At 37.8% G+C, this 19,059-nt stretch overlaps 1 protein-coding gene across 7 annotated transcripts in view; it reads left to right on the top strand.

Annotated features, from left to right (window-relative positions):
- LOC146495869 (leucine-rich repeat and fibronectin type-III domain-containing protein 2) overlaps positions 1–19,059 on the top strand; it is a 136,475-nt gene that overhangs the window by 80,973 nt on the left and 36,443 nt on the right. For 6 of the 7 annotated variants that reach the window (XM_085144489.1, XM_085144484.1, XM_085144488.1 and 3 more), the window contains one exon: positions 13,913–14,000. The exons of the other annotated variant lie outside the window; for it this stretch is intronic. The gene's annotated coding sequence lies outside the window, so the exon portion shown is untranslated. The remainder of the gene's footprint in view (positions 1–13,912; positions 14,001–19,059) is intronic. 7 annotated transcript variants of the gene reach the window in all.

Genomic DNA, 19,059 nt, shown 5'->3' with positions numbered 1-19,059 from the left:
GACAACCGAGTGTTGTACAGTAGACTGTGGATGCATTTATGTGTTAAATATAGTGTTTGACACACAATGCACTCATAGATGCCAGCGAATTTAATTTAACAGAGCAATGTTTCAATCTAACAGATATCTGTCAGGCATTGTCATCTTGTCAGCTTCGCTTTGAAAATGAATTTTATTGTCTATCCCAGGAGTTTGTCTTGATGTATCCTGCTCTTTATTTTCTTTATTTGGTCCAGCATTCAAATATTCTTTTGGAAAGATATATATTTGTCTGATATTTTATGTGTTTTTCATCTTTTGACATTTCCACAGAGGCCTGTTCACAGCAGTATTAGACAGCTTTGGTCTGTTTGGCCCAGCCTGAGAATACACTGGCTCTCAATCAAACAAATCACCACCACCTGAGTGATGGATGTTCTGTTTCTGTTTATTGTTTGTGTTCTCCTTTGAAATTTTATTGGAAAATTCCTGACAATGATTTTTGTTAAGTTCACATTTTTAAGGAGCTACTTGTGAAGTTTGTGTGAACCTTTTGTCTGACCTTTGGCTTTACTTCAATTTTTGGTACAGCACCTGTGCAAGGTGCTTGTACAATGAGCATATTATGACCCATATATTAGGTTCATTGTGTCAGTCCCCCTTTTGACTCTAGAGATGTCGCCAGGAACAAAGGGAAAGCTGCAGGCATGGTGTTATATGGTACTGTACAAAAAATCCAGAGTCACCACTCATTTCTTCATATTTTGCCAGGAGCCGAGATTTGTTTGAATATGTGCAAATATACATTGACTGTTTGATCCTTTGAATTTCCCCTTTCTGTATTATGCTTGAATGGCTCGCAGGACACATTGGTGAGCGGCTTAACAAAATAAACGAACAAGCAAAAAATGAAAATAGTCAGGTATTGAAAATAAGTGAGAAAGCAGCCATTGTCCAAAGAAATCTTTGAAAAACCTTCAGAAAGCCTGGAGAGCTATTGCTCAAAACTAACTGTTAATAAATTAAAAGAAAGTCTCCTTGGAAGTAAAATATGACGAAATGAGAAGTAGCTCATGAGCCACAAATACTACATAGGTTTGTTGCAGACTGTTTCCCACTTTGATCCAACATTGTACATGATCGTTGAATAATATCACAACATTTTGCTTTAAAACAGTAAACCTGGTGTTTTAAGATAAAATATACCTTTACCCCCTTAAAGCTATGAAAGTTATTAAACCAAAATGAAGGGCAACATATTTATTTCCATACGACCTAAAGTCAATGCTATATGTTTTCTTTTAGTAGGTCATTCAGGTTGGCTCAGGCTATAATGTCTGCTTAAGACACTTTGAATACTTTGAATGACTAAATCTTCTCAGAAATCCTGCATTAAGTATGGGAACAGAGCCATATGACCCTACTATAGTTCATCAAGTAACCCTGTAGGTTCTGCCTACCTCACAAAGCTTCTACCTGTATCCCATGTAAGCTTACGTGACCTTCATTGTGACATTTTCTAATCTGAGGGTCAATTATTAAGCAGATATTCAACATGTAAGAGCAGTATTTTTTACCAATCACACATTAGATCAGAAACTGATGGTTAGTTATCATGCTTGTAATTTCTTAACCCATTAACAATACTCAGAGTTATAGTTCTATAATAAAAGACACCTCATATTACAGGAACTATAACCTAAAACTAAAAATTTTTTATTAATATACATCTTGTTTCTAATATGGCTAATGTAGAACTTTTATAAAACATGAAAAGAAATAAATCATAAATTCTTTTTCAGCATTTTAATTTAACTTGAAATTACTTTGTGTTGATTTGTGTTTTAAGGTCACAATGTCCATATAAAATCAACCTTGAAAATTTGCAGCCAGGAGAAGAAATGGCAAATTTGCTGAACCTGGGAATGGCCTTCCTATTCTGTCCCATCCCAGCAGGAAATCAAAAAGACGATAGCAAGTTAATATCAACTTGCGATCTATTGATTGCACTTGTCAGCTTTTACAATCTGGCCTATTCTGTTGGTCTCAGAGTTTCCTGGTAGCTGAGGTGAGCCCGTCCTCTACCTGACAAACCGCTACTCCTTCAGCTGTCCAGTTCTCACCACCACCCGACTCATCGCCCCTCTTAAAGCTGCACACAAGAGCGCTATCACGATTCACTAATCCTGCTCATTAAGTCAGGCCCCTGGGCTCTCATTACTGTACATCTATTCCCACATGCCTTGTACCAGACTTCTAGCTTTCATCTTTGGCAGCATGTGCAGATGACATGAATTTGCCATGTGCAATATAGTATGTGTGTCAGGATTTTAATGTCTCTGTCAGCTGCAGGACCAGATAACATGGGAAAAGGCAGCTACTCTCACTTCATTTTGGTGGTGAAGGGAAAATTGCTTGGATTGCACTCATGCTGCTTGTTACAGACTCTCTGTGAGCTTCTATCAACGTTACTTTTTATACTATAAAGCTGGCCTTTAGCACACACGGTATTCACCTACGTTGGAGCTAAAGTGTTTTCTTTTGGACTCTGATATTCCTCTTTGAGTTGCAGGGATAGTTATAATGTTATGTGTGTATTTGTTGTTTGATACTGCACATTAAGCCTCCGGGCAGCATCCATCTTGCATTTATTGCTGTTATTCTTTGTGTTTTATCTTATTGTGCTATACCAAATTCACCCTGAAGTTCTGAGAGCACAAAAACAAATATACTTTTCATAGGCTGAAAAATTGAGTTTCCTTCACTTAATGCAATTCTGCCTGCTCTTCAGCTTGTGTAAAGGTTGTGGCAGAGTGGCAAGTGCTCGAGGGATCTATATTAACCTCCCTTTGAAGTTACCCATACAGCCCGTGAGCTCTTTGGATTTCCTTATTAAAAGCCTTTCTGATTCATCTCGGAAACAACTGAGACCAATCGGGAGCACCGTCGTCAGAGTCCAACCTGCATCTGACAATCCTGGCGATGCATCATGCCCATCCAATCGCATAAAGCCCTTTGACAAACGGTGCTAAAATGCCAGTGACAGGCAGCAGGAGATGGGCTTGAAGAATGAAAATCATCCGCTCTCAGACTGAATCACAAAGTTGAGAAGCTTTGGCTTTCCGTCAAAAAATATGCACAGGCTGATGAGGTGTTCTATTTATAAATGACTGGTAGTAAGGATTTTTTCTAATCCCAGAGGGGGAAGAGAATAGATGTGAAATACCGTACCAGAGGAGTTAAGTGTATGACAAGGTATTACGATGAAAAACCAGGGGTTGTCTAGGTGATAACAGCTAATTATGACTCAGCAGTTTTCTTTATATCCTCCACAGAATGGAGCACAAGTTGTCGTTCAAAACTGTGTAACTCTAGTAAATTTTTGTTACATGGAACGTTTTTGTAACACAATTTACTCTTTTATTTAAATATTATGTGTATTATGTGCTCCCCTTTGGTTTTCTCTCCCCTTTGGTTTTCTTTCTCTCCCTCTCTTTCTTTCATTCTTTCTCCCTGTCCTATCCCCCAGTCATGTCTGTCCCGTTTGTAGCAACCGAAAATAAAATAAATTCATAATTATAATAAAGGTCAATCAAATGGACCAATATGGCAAGGCCATGATGATCCACTTGGTAAAATAAATCCGCTTGGCATCTTTCTTGGCCTTAAGACAACAATTCGGATGGCTAAAGATCCAAACGGGACACAAAAAAAAAAGTATTATGTGTCTAGATGGGTGGGCTCCTGCACCCATGTGACCCTAACAAGGATAAGCGGATAGATGGATGGAGTCTACATGGGAAATTTTTTGATCTGGTTAAAAAAATGTAAAGTCAACATAATATTTAATAGCAATAAGTGAGTAAAAATGGTTTCCAGGGTGTTTCACTGCTGCAACTGATTGTTGCATTTGACATATGGCAGGAAAAACAACATAAACGTCACGAATGATTCCCAACATATGGGTACCAGCAAGAGTGAAAGGGATCATTTACAGAATTGTAGTGAAACCAGCTGTTACATGGGTTGTGGAGAATAACTTAATTCTTTCTCATACTCTCATAAGGAAGTATCTTTAAAGAAACCTTCATTTTCATTCTTTGTCTAATTTATATGTCATCACTCAATGTACGCAATATATTTTTTCACTCTTTCTTTATGTTTCGTGGCCTGTTTGCAACAGTTCAGTTGAGCTCTGTTTAATGTTTTGGCTCCTATCTCTTCAAGACCCCAATGAGCCCATTTTTTTCTGATTAGTCAGCTTCCAAAAACTGATTTCTGCTGATTCAAGAGAATAAAAATAATAATAAAAATAAAAATATTGTGGATAAATAGTAGATCCAGACCACCCAGGTGCGTTTCATGTGTCGTGAACAAGTATCTCTCTATAGTTATTTTATCACAGTTTGATTTTGTTTTTCGGCACAATTATATTTTAGACAGCTTTTGAAATACAAGTAAATATGCACTGTTACTGCCCCATTAAAAAAATTAAAACTACCAAAGCAAAACCTCAATCTGGACCGCATCAACTGCAAAGTGAGGTATTTAGTCATTAAAATAGCTTTCAAAAACTGGCCCATCTACCACAGTAGGGAATGCATGTTCACTACAAACAGTCACATAATTTTAAATTCCCATCTGTTGTTACTGCAGTAAAACTGATTTCACAGAACTGATTTGAATCCTGGCAGGTTTGGTTATGCACAAAAGCCAGGTTGTTATTAAAAGAAAGGACATACTGTAAGTGGAGCATCTGCACCAGCCTCCACACTGATTTTTAGTTGTTTCAAGTGAAGCTCCTGTGATTGTCAAGAAATCTGTCCAAAGTTGTCCAAACTCATACATTCTGAATTTTCTATTGCTCTACTCTGGTCCACATTATCACAAAACAACCATCGGAAGCAGTTATAGACAAGCAACAGAGCTAAAATTTTCTTTCCATTTTTGTAAAATATACAAAGGGTTGTACTCTTCAAACATGCACATCTAAAGTCTTTGACACTAGAAGTCAGGCTATCAGGAGCCAAACAGACTCCTAAATTGACCACATGCTCAGAGTGGCAATTATAGACGTTTTAATTTGCCAATTTAGCAGCAGGAAGGCTCTCAAAACGTGTTTTTCCCTCCCCATTGCTTCATTGAAAGCTATAAAATAAAAACACTGAAAGTTGCTTAAAATAAATCAGCACCTTTACAACTAATGTAATGGAGCAAATATGCATGCAAATCTGGGCTGGGTAGATTAATTAGAAAAATACTAGGAAAAGATTACAATCAAAAATACAATCAAATGGCTGATTTCTCTCTTTAATGAATAATCAAGAAGGAATGTTTATGTTGCTTAGTGAAAATAATATAGCAATCATGGCCTTATTAACTCACTGGCAAATCCATTCATCCATCCATGATGGGGGTAGGGGGTGTGGGGTGGAGTGGGGTTACTGGAAACTATTCTGTTGTTTAGACTGTGGGAGGAAGTTGGAGTACCTGGAAAGAACCCAAGGAAACGTGGGAAGAACTTCACACATCAGAACTGTGAGACAACAGAAGTGGATTCATAAAGTAAAACAAAACAGTCCTAAATCAATCAAAATCTTCATATTTTAGATTCCACAAAGAATCCACAGTGCACGTTGATGTTAGACTTGCTGTTTGATGGTCAGCATTTTAAAAAGAATGTGCTTCATGTGTCCTCTCCAAGCATTTTTTCAGTCAAGAGTTTATTAGCAAAAAGTGTGATTAAACTGTCAATGCTCATTAAAGTTGTTTACAATGTCACGAGTATATGTATCTACAGTAGATATGTGTATCTTGCCCACACACAGAAAAATAATGAAGGTCAAAAAGACAAATGTTTTAAATTAATAAATATTCTTAGTGTCAGGGAGACAAAGGGTGGAGGCGGCGGTTCTCATTTCTATTCAAGATGGGTGTGCAGAGGAAACTTGGCCAGTTTAAAGTTGAAACCTTGAAGCGTTACCTAATGATCTGAGTCACCTTCACTCCATTTAAATAAACTATATCAATACATATTGAAAAGGGAAGATTGTGTTAGCCTGTTTAAGTTGCTTTGCTGGCTCTTTTCATCTTCTTTTCAAGCTCTTTTGGTTAATGATCCTGGCACCTGCCAATATAAATTAGGACTGCTTTTCACATTTTGAAGCTGTGGATCTGTATTGAGATACCTTTCAGGAGGGAATAAATCCTGTGAGCCATCATAGGCAAAAGAACAAAGTATTTAGCCGAATTGAGGATGTTTTTGGAAGCACTGTTGTCCTGACAGTAGTTGTTGTCATGCCAAAATGACTGAATCAATTTGTGGCATAAGGCCACTTTTGCCCCAGGGATGTTTCTTTTTTCCTTTTTTTTCAATTTTACACTTCATTTCATTTTTACATTAAACATTAGATATTACTGTCTGCTCAGTGTCTGAATGGCACCAAAGTAACATTACCTGGGGGTAGAAACATGCACTATACTCATGACAGCCACCAGCCAGTATCACAAAGGGATGCATTTTAAACCTAACCTGGCTCGCTGCTGGACAACACAGCCACCAACCTCCAAGGAGAAAAAAAAAAAAACTCCAGATGGCCAATCTGACTGTGTCATCCAAACTGGAGTAAACATGCTCATACTTCTCCATGCCTAGACGTCAGGGATGACATAGTTTAAAGTTCTAAGCAGGCCAAAGAACTTCTTAGCCCACTTTTTGAGTTATTACAGTAAAATAATGAAAGTTGCAGAAGAAACGTTTAAATAATAAGCTCACAATATGGGTTAAATACATGTTGATACCTAACCTACCATGGCTTTATCAACCTAAATGATGTTACTGAGAACGTCCCTGACAAAAAGTAAAAGAAATAAAAATATAACTATAATGGATGGAGTAGACTTTTAAAGAAGTGTAATACTTTATTCATTTTTTTAAAGGATTTAGTGCTGATGTTTCCTTGTGTTGAGTTGGTTGAAATGTGGTGACTCTGAAGGCCAGGGCCAAGTTACAAACTGTTCTCAATTTATGAAGTGGGGTATGGAAACATACACACCTATCACCCACAAAGTGCCAATATAGTATCCAGTACGGATCTGTTGCTGTATAGACAATTGTATATTGTAATAATAATAGTAATCATGATAATAATAATATAGGGTTGACACAAAATCATAAGACACACTTTATTCACCTAATGATGCACCAGTGTACGTATGGATGCCATTTGGAAATCACTTCACTGTAGATTTTGCAGTCGTGCTTGGACAGAAAGGCCCTAAAAATAACAGATTTCAGAAAAAGTGTCAGCTCTATGACAAGTTAAATCAATGAGAGGCTTTACGATTGCAGTGGAATAGATTAAGTTACCATTATGATCAATTACACAGTGGAACAAAAATTGCTCCCTTGTGGTTTTGTTCTGTCTGCATTCGTATCATATACAGAATGAAGTCTTTGAATGAAATCAATAGGCAAGCACCCAAGAAATGATCAAATCATCAGTTCATAGTATTTGGAATTTGTATGGAGGTTTGTTAGAACTGGTGTATGAGTATTTTTTGAGATGCCGGTGACCTTTGACCTTCCAACTCTTAAGTGAATTACGGAGGCCAAATTGTAAATAATATAAAATATTTTTTGCAGTGTATTTATTTTTATGAATATGATACTGTCGGGCAATCTGAAAACATAATTACTTAGGTCATGGCTGCTGCTATTGTGTAGGCATACACATTTCAAGGTCTTGCTTGAAGGATTCAACACAAGATCCTTGTATGTGTGCTCAAAAGCAGACAAATACCACTCAGTACACATCCCTCACCTGCCTTGCAATTTTCTTCTGTCTGTTATCTCCAGTGCTTTCAGTGTAATGACGAGTGTGTGCGTTCTGAAGCTTTGAAGCTCTTTAAACTGCACTGGCTGGATGAGTGGTCACAGATATGGAGGGGAAACCACACGGACTGCATAATGACAGTGTGTGTGTGTGTTTCGATAAACCCTTTTCTCACGGGCACTAGAACCACCCTGGCAGAAAATGTGATTACACTTCTCAGCGGGAGGTGCAGTGTAGCATGTTGTTGCGGGGGGTTTACCTGGCTTGTCATTGAGACCCATGTTTGTCTCTTACCTCAAACCCACTAACAACTTTGTGACGCGTGTAAGTCCGAGACAGATTGCGGAGGAAGAATTTATGTGTGATTTTTTTTTTCCTCTGCAGTTTTTTCTTTTTTTTTAAGCTGAACGTGAGTCAGTTAATAATGACTGAATGATGCGTAATGTGGATGACAGCATGTGTTGTAGCCTTACTGGTGTAAACTGACTATTAAGTTAAAGTGAACTGAAATATGAGTGAATGAAGAAACCAACATGCTGTGGTCACAAAGTGGGTTTTTAGTTTGAGTCAGAATGGTAAAAGCCTGCCAGCTGCCAACAGCTCTCGTGACTGAAACACACTTTCCTGAAAAAGAGAAAATGAATAACTCACTCACAGTGTGCCAGAGTAGACATAGTAGACGTATGATAGCTGATATTTAAAGTCTTTCTTTTTTTTCCTTTTTTTAATGCTTTACATTAATGGTTGAAGATATCCTTTTAGCAAGCCCAACATCTGAAAGCCCACAGCTTCGCCTTTGATGTTTAGGGATAATGCTGGTGTTTCTCTTGTCCACGAATGTTATGAAAAGACCAATAATGCCTTAGTTCCTCTCTTGATATTTTACCAGTGGCTTTTAGTTCCTACTGAAAAACATATCTTTCAAAATGAACCACAAATATACAGTTTCTTCATGTGAAATGGTCAAGTACAGGGCACAAGACACTGTTCTGCAATTAAAATAAGTGGAAGTCTTAGCTTGAAGCACATACTGAAAAAATGGGGTGGGAATGTAAGAATATCCATTTAACTGCCATTGCAATTACTTGGAAAGAACCCCAGTGAGAAGCTGAACGGTAAAAACAAATCCAGAGCTAACCAATGTCTGCTGGAGGAATAAAACTGTAAGCTACTTGCAAGTATTTTGGTTGTGTCCCCAAGGCGATGATGTTGTGAGCTGAAATCTTGTTTTCTTAATGCTTTTTAATATAAATAATATTTGGGGGAGGGTGGAAAAGTGGTGCAGTTTTCACTCCTGTTGTCTCACAGCAAAAGCGCTTCTAGTTTGACTTGTTGGCTTGTCAGGCCTTTCTCTGTAGAGTTTGTATGTTCTACATGTGCCTGTGTGGAATCTCTCAAGGTCTTTTGGCTTATAGGTAACATACATTTCACAAGGGAATAAACAAGCAAACTTTGTCTGTTTTACTTGTAGTCTTGTAGTACTATTTCATTTTTGTCTTATTTCTTAATATGTACTTGGTTGCTCTAATAGTAAAAAAATAGAGTAATTGTAGGAGGTAACAGGTAAGAGATACAGCTGATAAATCTGGAGTTACAGTAAGTCTAAAAGTACGTTTCGCTGTCCCTATTTTGAATAATATATTTCTTAGCCTTGATAATAACATGAATAAACCCTTCAAATGAATCATAAAACATCCTAATTTGGATATACTTGTTAAAACTTTTCACTGTACATTCTGTCATTTTTGTCAGGCACTGGTTTGGGACACCGTGTGTTTCCAGGTTTCAGGCATGAATGCCAATCAGTGAGCCACGTCTGGAGTTTGAAGCGAACAGAACATTTCATTAAAATCTTCATCAGTCTCTGTTTTGTTCTCGTGTTATTTCCTTCCAGACGGCAATCTGTTCTGCCAGACCTCAACTCCTCGTAGTGAAATTTCAAAGAAGGCAAATGAAATGGAATTTATTCATTTTACTTGATGCCATACTGAGATTAAGCACACAGATTCAATAGTTTGTCTTTCAAATAATGCTACAAAAATCAACAGCCCTATTTAATTGAATATATGGATTCCAAGATTGACCTTCTTTCTTTTTTTAGAACTAGTTATCTCTGCTAGGAACTTGAAAATGCATTATACTACTGACAATTCGTTTTTTCAGTGAGCAGAGGTTTGCTTTAATATCCACAATATCCAGGTATTTTCATTAAAGACTTGTGATCCCTTTTTCTTATTACCAACTATTAAACAGGGAATAATGCTTCATAGCAAAATCCGATCCATAAAATTCGAACAAAGAACCAGTGAAAAACACGATAACACATTTGTCTTCAGAAGACATTGGTCTCTAGTGGGTGTTGCAATTATGACAGGGATAAAGGAGGAAGCGGAGTGATATTTTTAGTAACAAATTTCTAACCAGCTTCAGCATTGCTGATTGTCTAGATCACAGCTTTCCCCCTCAGTCTGTATTTTCAGGTTCGAGAGGTGATGGTGAAAAGTCATATCTTCTCAAGATCACAGTTTATTTCCTGTTTGGACCTTCATGTTTTGCACTTTTGTCCACTTAGATTCATTCATTTCATTTTTATTTGCTGGTGAGGTTTAGTCACAAAAATCTCACTTGGGTTTAGTCCAAATAAGGATCTTTTACTAAAATATGCCCCTAATGTTGCTATAAGCTACATACATCACTGAAATCATGCCAAATTGCATAGCGTGTGAGAACATCCTGCACATATCTGTGACATGGAAGCAGCTTAGAAAATATGACATAGTCCTGGGACTAAGAACAAGCTGGTTTTATAGAAACTACAAAGTCTAGACTGTAGGTCAAGGTGGATTTGCCCTGATGATGATACACATGTTGGTCAGGATTGTTTTGTTCTTGTGCCAAAACCTAATTAAACTTTTCCCATTGCACAGTCACATAATAATATCACTACATATTATGTCCACAATGCCTGAAGATTATTCAAATAGCAGTGAAATGGTTTCTCTGAGCACCTATGACATCAAGCTGTTTTCTTCATTGCCTGCTGGTTCACTAGATTTGATTCCAGCTGCTGAAACAGAATGTCCCCTCACTACCACTTCATTAAGCTGCTGATTTTACATTCATATTAGGTTCATATTTGTAAATGAACCAGTTAAAGAACAATTTGATGGTGACTGAAACACGGAAACAGGAGCAAACAGATTTCAAATGCATTATACATTTTAGTAATAGGCTTGTTGTGTTGTTATAATGAAACTCTGCTCTCCTGGCATCTTTGAAAGTCTCAATTCCCTCAGTCATTTTCCAAGCCTGAATGGGCATCACAGCAGGTTATTTGCTCTAAGCAGTGTCTTTAAATGCAGACAGTTAATGACAGCAGGTCAATAATGTGTTATTTGCATTCCCTGGCTGCTGTGCCTTAAAAGCTAATAATGACATTATAACTGGGGAAATCTCAAATGATCAGCATCAATCCACCACACACCTTCTCAGATCATTTCACCGTAAATATTCCAGGAAGTCAGATAAATTCTCTTAGGTAAGTATGTGGTGCATGCTGTGTTTGGTAACACTGAGACTGACAGGTAAAGTCCAACTGGGGACCAGCTAAAAGCTGAGGCTTAGGTTGTTCTTTTTGTAGGATTCCTTGGTCTTGTGACAACTGTTGATGAGCAAAATCTAGCCCGGATTGAAAATACGGCTAGTAGTGCTCTTGGAGACCTTCAATTCACCAGCCTGTCATTGTGAGATGACGAGGAAAGGGGAGGCAGGAGAAAAATGAACCTGAATGAAACAAGGTGTGTTATGAGACATTGAAGACAGACAAGAAGAGAACAGTAGATAAAAAGGGGTTTCAGTGAAAGGGAGCATTGACTTGCTACGAAAAGATGGCCACCCGTCCCTGACCCTGGTTCTGCCGGAGGTTTGTTCCTGTTAAAAGGGGATTTTTCTTTCTCACTATCTCCAAGTGCTTGGTCATGTGATTGTCTGGGTTTTCTCTGTATTATTGTATAGTCTTTACCTTACAATATAAAGAACCTTGAGGTGATTGTTCCCGTAATTCGGTCCCAGAAAAATACAAAATCGAAACTAGAGAATTTGGATCATTTGGCTTTTGTGTAGGTAGGCAAGATTCAGTAAGAAGGACTAGATGTTACAGTCCCTGATAATGCATTGCTTTAGATGGAGAGACTCTTGAGGGATGATGAGGAAAGGCAGCCCGAGCATCGTTGTGTGCCCTGAGCTAGAATCTAATATTGGGTGTGGCTGGCTAAGCTCTAGACTGGGAACTGCTACTGGATGGATTTGACTGAGTTCCGATCTGGAGACTATGGGGGAGTCTGTACGACAATGACCTTTGAACGGGGTGCTGATGCCCTGAGGACTGTGGGGATTCTCCTGCCTCTGGACTTCAATCTACTGATTTGACTTACTTCTTAAAAAGCATGTGTCAATGCGAGGCCCCTTTCTCAGCTCACTGAGGCACTTCTTCCTGGCTTGGTGGATTTTAAGGCCCATGTCAGTTGTTAGTTTTGACCAGCCACAAATGCAGTTCTGCAGCTTCTTTCCTACCATCATTGATGTATCATTATTAGCAATGCTGGTTGATCTATTTATCATTGGTACCGTTCTGTGGTTCGTTCCCATTAAATCCGTCCAGAAAGGGTCTTCTTCTGCCCCTGCTCTCGCAGACCCTAGGGGTATCTTCTCCTTTAAAAATTTTGTAGCAATAATGGCTGTACCCAGGTACGCTAAGAAGCGCTGGGTCCTGCTGGTATGAGGCGCTAACCCACACCAGCCCTGTTAGGGTCTATTCCCTCCTGTCAGCAGTCTTTCCAGGCAGTCATCTGGTCTTTCCCTGATTGGATCACTCCAGAGTTCTGATTCAGTAAGAAGGACTAGATGTTACAGTCCCTGATAATGCATTGCTTTAGATGGAGAGACTCTTGAGGGATGGCTGTTATGAGGAAAGGCAGCCCAGAAACTTTGTCTGCAGCACGCATTGTTGTGTGCCCTGAGCTAGAATCTAATATTGGGTGTGGCTGGCTAAGCTCTAGACTGGGTACTGCTAGTGGCTGGATTTGACTGAGTTCCGATCTGGAGACTATGGGGGAGTCTGTACGACAATGAACTTCGAACGGGGTGCTGATGCCCTGAGGACTGTGGGGATTCTCCTGCCTCTGGACTTCAATTGACTGATTTGACTTACTTCTTAAAACGTAAGAGAGAAGTGATACTCCCTAAAGGATAAGTGGAATACCAATATGTTTGTTATCAATGTAGAAAAGAAACAGTCATTAATTTTCTGAACATTACTTACAGCAAGACCATGTTTTCAAAGCACACTCCTAGAGACTATATTGTTCACTGTAAAGGGCATATAATGCATGTAAGAACAAAAAATTGGTCATGCATGATATCCTGCATTAAGTCTGTAATGCAGCACATACATGAATGTGTGCCCAAACAGATTCATAGACACGCATTCAAACACACCCACACTCTTACTCCCACAGACGGCAAAGACATAGCGCAGCTTCCAGACTGTGTGTTTAGAAAGGCAAACAGCTTGTAGGGACAACTGGTCGCAAAAAATGAAAGAAAAGAGACAAATAATGTGCATTAAGTCATTGCAGAGATTATAATGTCACTCGGGAGCTGCAGCCCTGCACAAACACCCTGCTGTGCTCTATTTCAATAATTTTCCATAAACCAATCTAATCTCCCTCCCTCCTACACTGTGCTTTAAGAAGATTTTATAGGCTTTTGTTTGAGAAGCAGATAATTCCTTATAAATCATAATAGCGCTCCCTGAATTGTAAAAGGTTTCTCAGCTTAGTGGCATGATTGGTTCACAGCAAGTATGCATGATAACACCTGTATTTTTGCGATGGACTTCAGATGGCCTTATTTCAGACCACACAACACAAAGTTATTTTCGCACAGACATATATCTGACATGTACGATGTGAAGTGTGATTCGTCACCGCATGTGTTCTTCCTAATTAAAATAGTCCTTAGCAGAAGTATATTGCAATTGAACTTTGGTGACCTTTTCATTTCAGGCTTCTTACATACTTCTCTTTTATTTTGTCCAGGCTAATTCTTCACCTTGCACTTTGAGTGTGAATGTGTGGCCTTGAGATATTTCCAGGGGACCATATGGCAAAATACCGCACAATATAGGTAAGATTTGATCTCGTTTTGTCAATTTTTGTGTCGGAGACAGAAATAGTTTTAGTCCTTGACCTTTCTTTTTTCAGCACACATACAAAATGAGGGTTGGCAGGATATCCACTATTCAAAAGATATTTAATCTAATAAATATTATGAAAATGTAAGAAAGACATGATAGTGCATAGTGTTTCTTTTTATAGTGTATGTAACCTTTCTCTCTAGGAATAATGCCTAAAAAAGATTAAACCCTGTAGTTTCTTTCAGTGAATTAGCAGCTATGTCAACATATTCGACTGTCTCATTAAGTGTATAGCTCACTGTCATCAAGTGAAACCTCTTTTCTCTCATTTGCATTAAATTCATTCCCACATACAGCTGTTACCCCATACCTAAATACCCTGAGTAGGAAATCCCAATTTGACTCCTACTAGACTCTTACAGCCATTAGTGAGCATTTCTTTTCTTCAAAGTCTTCAAGTAAAGTGAAACTGTCAAAATATATCCTAAAAATTTCCATATCAGATGTGGAGAACATAAACAAGTCAAACAGTCTAATAACACTACCCTCCACATATTAGGCCTTGAATATTATTTAGTCATTGCAGGCACAAAGCATTCTAGTTTTCACCTGTCATGTACATAGCCTGTCTTAGCTGCCAAAAAGGTGAATTAAATGGACTTAAAAGTGTTGCGTTCTTGCACAATTAACCACCTACCAAAACGTGTGTGCTATATTTCTGTTTTTACAGAGTAATTTTTAGTATGGTCTGTCGGTGAAAAGGTTTAATAACTACATTAACATCATATTGATGATCTAAAGTGACGCACCACCAATTTTACACACACGGATCATTGATTGTAATATTACTGCTGCTCACTTTGTGAAAATAGTTGCATAATATCTTCAGTGACTCAGCAGGGAGCTTTTCAAAGTTTGAAAGAAAAAACCTTGATGATTTCTGAATTTAGAGACAAATGCCTGCAAAGTAAATGTAAGGTGGGTAAATACATAAGCAGTGAAATGATATTATTTGGATGCACTGTGGGAAATATTCCACCAATTTTGCATGTCAGAGTACATCTACTGAGGAAATTATTAGCCTGCATTTGAAAACAATTGAATATCTTCTGAGACACTGCAGAACTTTGACAAAATTACTCAATAGATAAACAATCCTATTGCCTGAGTGTTCATTAAAGTGTTTTACAGAAACATTCACAATAGCAAAGGAGAAACCATTCAGCTTTGCTCCAAATCAGTCTCAAGGTTGCCTGTGTTACATTTTTGTCACACACCTACCTATTCATCTTGATTTTCTTGTCTGAAGTCCCTGTGAAATATGAATACAAAAATGGGCAATAACTGTCTGTTTCCAGTGAAACTACGACAGTCCCGCTCCTGACAGAACAATGTTGACACAATAGCTATTCGGGGGCTTTCAGCGTTATCACATAATCTTGATCAGCAGATGGAGGTGCCCACTTGTTCAAATTTATATTCGAGTTACAGGGTGATGCACAAAGCACTCAAAGAGTTATCTGGAGTGATTTTTGGATTGACAGACTTGGAATTATCACGGAAACAAGCATTAAGAAAGCCAATGTTAAGGATGCCAATATCATGCCTATACAGTTAGTATAGGAAAAAATAGACACCACTTGCTGTTTCCTCCACAGACTCTCTATATAGGTTCATGTATTCATGTCCCAACAAGTGATTACACTGATTTGCAGTTTTTAGACTGTACCAACTTTAACTTTTTCAGCTAACGTCCCAAATTGGAAGCAGCGAGACTAAAGTAAAAATAACTTACAGTAATGCAAACAAAGATGAATTCACACGTGAGCAAATGTTAGATGATTAAGCTACAAGGAGCGCAGGAGGGATAGCAAGTGTTAATCACAGCTGTCAATCAATCACCACATACCAAGTGTCAAAGCCTTAACTTCCCAGTAATAGTACAACAATATTCAAAATGACCTCCACCATCAAACAGGGAGATGCTAAAATTAGCCAATCAAGACGGTAATGACTTGTTGAAAAAGTGGGTGACTAGCTGTGATTATTCTGAATGGAGTTCATTTGGTGTGAAGGACTTTTTTGGTGTCAATATTTAGTAGCTGTTCAGTCTGAAACACAATCAAATAAAAATGCTGATTTTGGGGAACTATGCAAAGTTAGAGGTCAGCAGTTAGCTTTGAGCGTTGGGTAGATTTTTTATCATTGTTCAAGGTCGAGGTCAAATTTATTTATATAGCACATTTCAAACAGCCGATGCTGCACAAAGTGCTTAACAATATAAAAATGGTATTAAAAAGCAACAATGTAATACAATAATAACAATAAAAAACAATAATAGGACAATAAAAGAATTAAAACAATAACTAAAGATTCAGAGAAGAATCAACATAGCTTGTGAGCAAAGTGTTACCTATGATAGACTACTAAGTAACTGTTTAAATCTATAGTAATAGTACTTTATGTTTCATGGACTATGCTATCAGTGGTTTCTATAATTTCTTCAGCCTTCATTGCGGTTATTTTTGCCTTATTTCTTGTTATATATGCTAAAGTTAGTGTTCCAGGTTGCTTTTTATTGCCTAAGTAGGTATCAGTCTACTCAAAAATCACACAAGAATGTTCTCCAAATGTTAAATTCCGTTAAAGGTTAAATTCCCGACCACCCCAAAGAGTTACACAACTGACTGAGAAGGATTACTTAGAAGGACTTGGAACAGGGACGTAACTGAAAATTAGTGCATTTAGCCACTTTAGTGATACACTAAATACTCTTAATATAGCATTTTAGTTTGTATTTGTATATTTGACAACTCAAATTATTTCTTAGTTTAGGACATATTTGTCCTCTCTGTTACTTACTTAGAGAGCTTTTTTTCTCTTTTTTTTAATTACAGTCATGCAGCACTTTAACAAGGTGAAAGTGCAAATGTCTTGCACAATGGGATTCTGATGGCTATAAATGTGCTGAGAAAACTGACAGTGTGCATACTATGAACCATTTGTAGTTGTCTGATGAGTCGTTAAATGCAGACACCCATTTATTCCACCTATACATCCGAATATAATATTAAAAGTATGAAGAGGTTGCAGGTGCAGCAGAGTGTGATGATGATTATGGGTGCAATTCTATGATTATAAATGCTTCAAAATGAGGCGTCTGCTGTGAAAGTTATGTCACTGAGCATCAGTCTGGAGCCTCTGTGAAAGCTGTCCTACTTTCTTGATGCACACTTTAAATCCATCATGATATGCAGGAGATTCAATGCGATGCTCTTATGCTTTTGACACTTTATTCTGGTTCATTCAGAAGGAAATGAAGCTTATGAAAAAAATAGAGATATTAGAAGACATGCAGAATTATTTTCCCTTTTTCTATTTTTAGATCATTACTTTCACCATTTGGCCTCAGTCTTAGTAAGCCCTGCAATGAAACAAAGCAATGCTTACATTCAGAGCTGCGGGGGATTTGTTTTCATCCAAAGTACGTCCAGCTTAGAGCATATACAGTACTTGAAGAGAATGGGTTTGTGTCTGTTTTTTGTTGGCACTGAAAGAATCAAACTGTTACAAATCATTTGAAGCTGGTACTTTGGCTCTGACATACCTTTTTTATACATCTAACACAGGTTCGGATTGGATGGATTTAATATAGTGTAATGTGATTAAATTAATGTCCATAATATAAAGTAAAGTGCAGTAGTACAAGATGATTCATAGGTGTCTTTTGTGACGTGGAAGATGGTGCCTCACATATTTTCATTAATATCTTTTTTTGGTGAAAAGGAAACTCCTGAGGCTGAGAAGATAAAACACAGATAGATGAGGACATATTTTTAGACCTCACTGAGTGAAAGCTTGCTAAATCATTTTTGACCAACAGTAAGGGGAGCCGACAAGCTCTGACTCAGTAATTGCATTCCTCTTTGGAATGTCTCTGGAAATCCATCATGCATTGTTTCTGTTAGTTCCCCTCTTCATCCCAGGATTCCAAGAACACTGAAATGTTAATGGAAACTGTTGGCACACATGCTACAGATGTTAACTTTCAAATTACTGGAGCCTTGCTATAGTCAGATAGCATCTACATTTTCTCTTGTACATAATTGCAATCTGCTTCAAATTAATCATCTGATAACTAAGTAAAATGAACAAATGTGCAATAAGTATCACAACCTCCAAGCTGTAATTTATAATGAATATTCTATATAAACTTTAAGCCCAGTGGACACGTGCATTGTGAAAGAAAGCAGCCATCGCCCAAATCCACATGTCTGCTACTCCCTGTGCAGCACTTCTTAGCACTCTAAGAGTATATCTCCTATCTTTTTGTAGGAGTCTTTGCTTTGCAAGTTTAACGTTTTGGATAACTCACAACAGTGACGAGCAGCAAATGTAGCATCTAAATGGTAGATGTTTTCCATGGTCTTTGTTGCTAGCTTAGCATACAAGAGGCATAGGGAAATGTGGTTAACCTGGCTTTGTCAACAATCTAATGCTCACTGAAACAGAAAAACAGCCCGCTGAAACACAAAAATCACACAAAAAGAAAAATCTGTCAAATGTATTTGCTATTTTCTAACATGTTGAGATTGGCATGCTCTTATAATGTAAGTTAGCTAAGCTGACTTAAACAACCTCTGTTTTCTATTGTGAATGACAATTTTAAGAAATGCAAATATGTTTGGAAAACAACCTATCAAAGGAGCTTTGATTTGGTGAATCCTCTTGAACATTAGAGAAAGAGGCCTCTGTTTCTTCCCATGGCTCCCTAGGAAAACCCAACCACTTATTATTTCTGCCTGAAAATATGATATGCCATGACAGAGTAGATTTTGTCACAGTTAGGTTGTCAAGATTGAATCTGTTCACAGCCTAAAATTCAAAACATGTCTGATACAATGTCGTCTGCTGCTACAGTCACAGATGTTACACAGAAGTACTGAATGGATGAAAACAGGTGCTCATCATCATCAGTGTGTAAAATTAAAATCAATTTGATCTTGTAAAATAATGCACTCTATCCACTAAGTGCCATAGCAGTACACC

Source organism: Neolamprologus multifasciatus, chromosome 19 (assembly GCF_963576455.1).
Source record: "Neolamprologus multifasciatus chromosome 19, fNeoMul1.2, whole genome shotgun sequence".
In the NCBI taxonomy this organism is placed as follows: Eukaryota; Metazoa; Chordata; class Actinopteri; order Cichliformes; family Cichlidae; genus Neolamprologus; species Neolamprologus multifasciatus.
The sequence above is the reverse complement of the archived record's forward strand: the minus strand, read 5'-3'. Positions and strand labels throughout refer to the sequence as shown.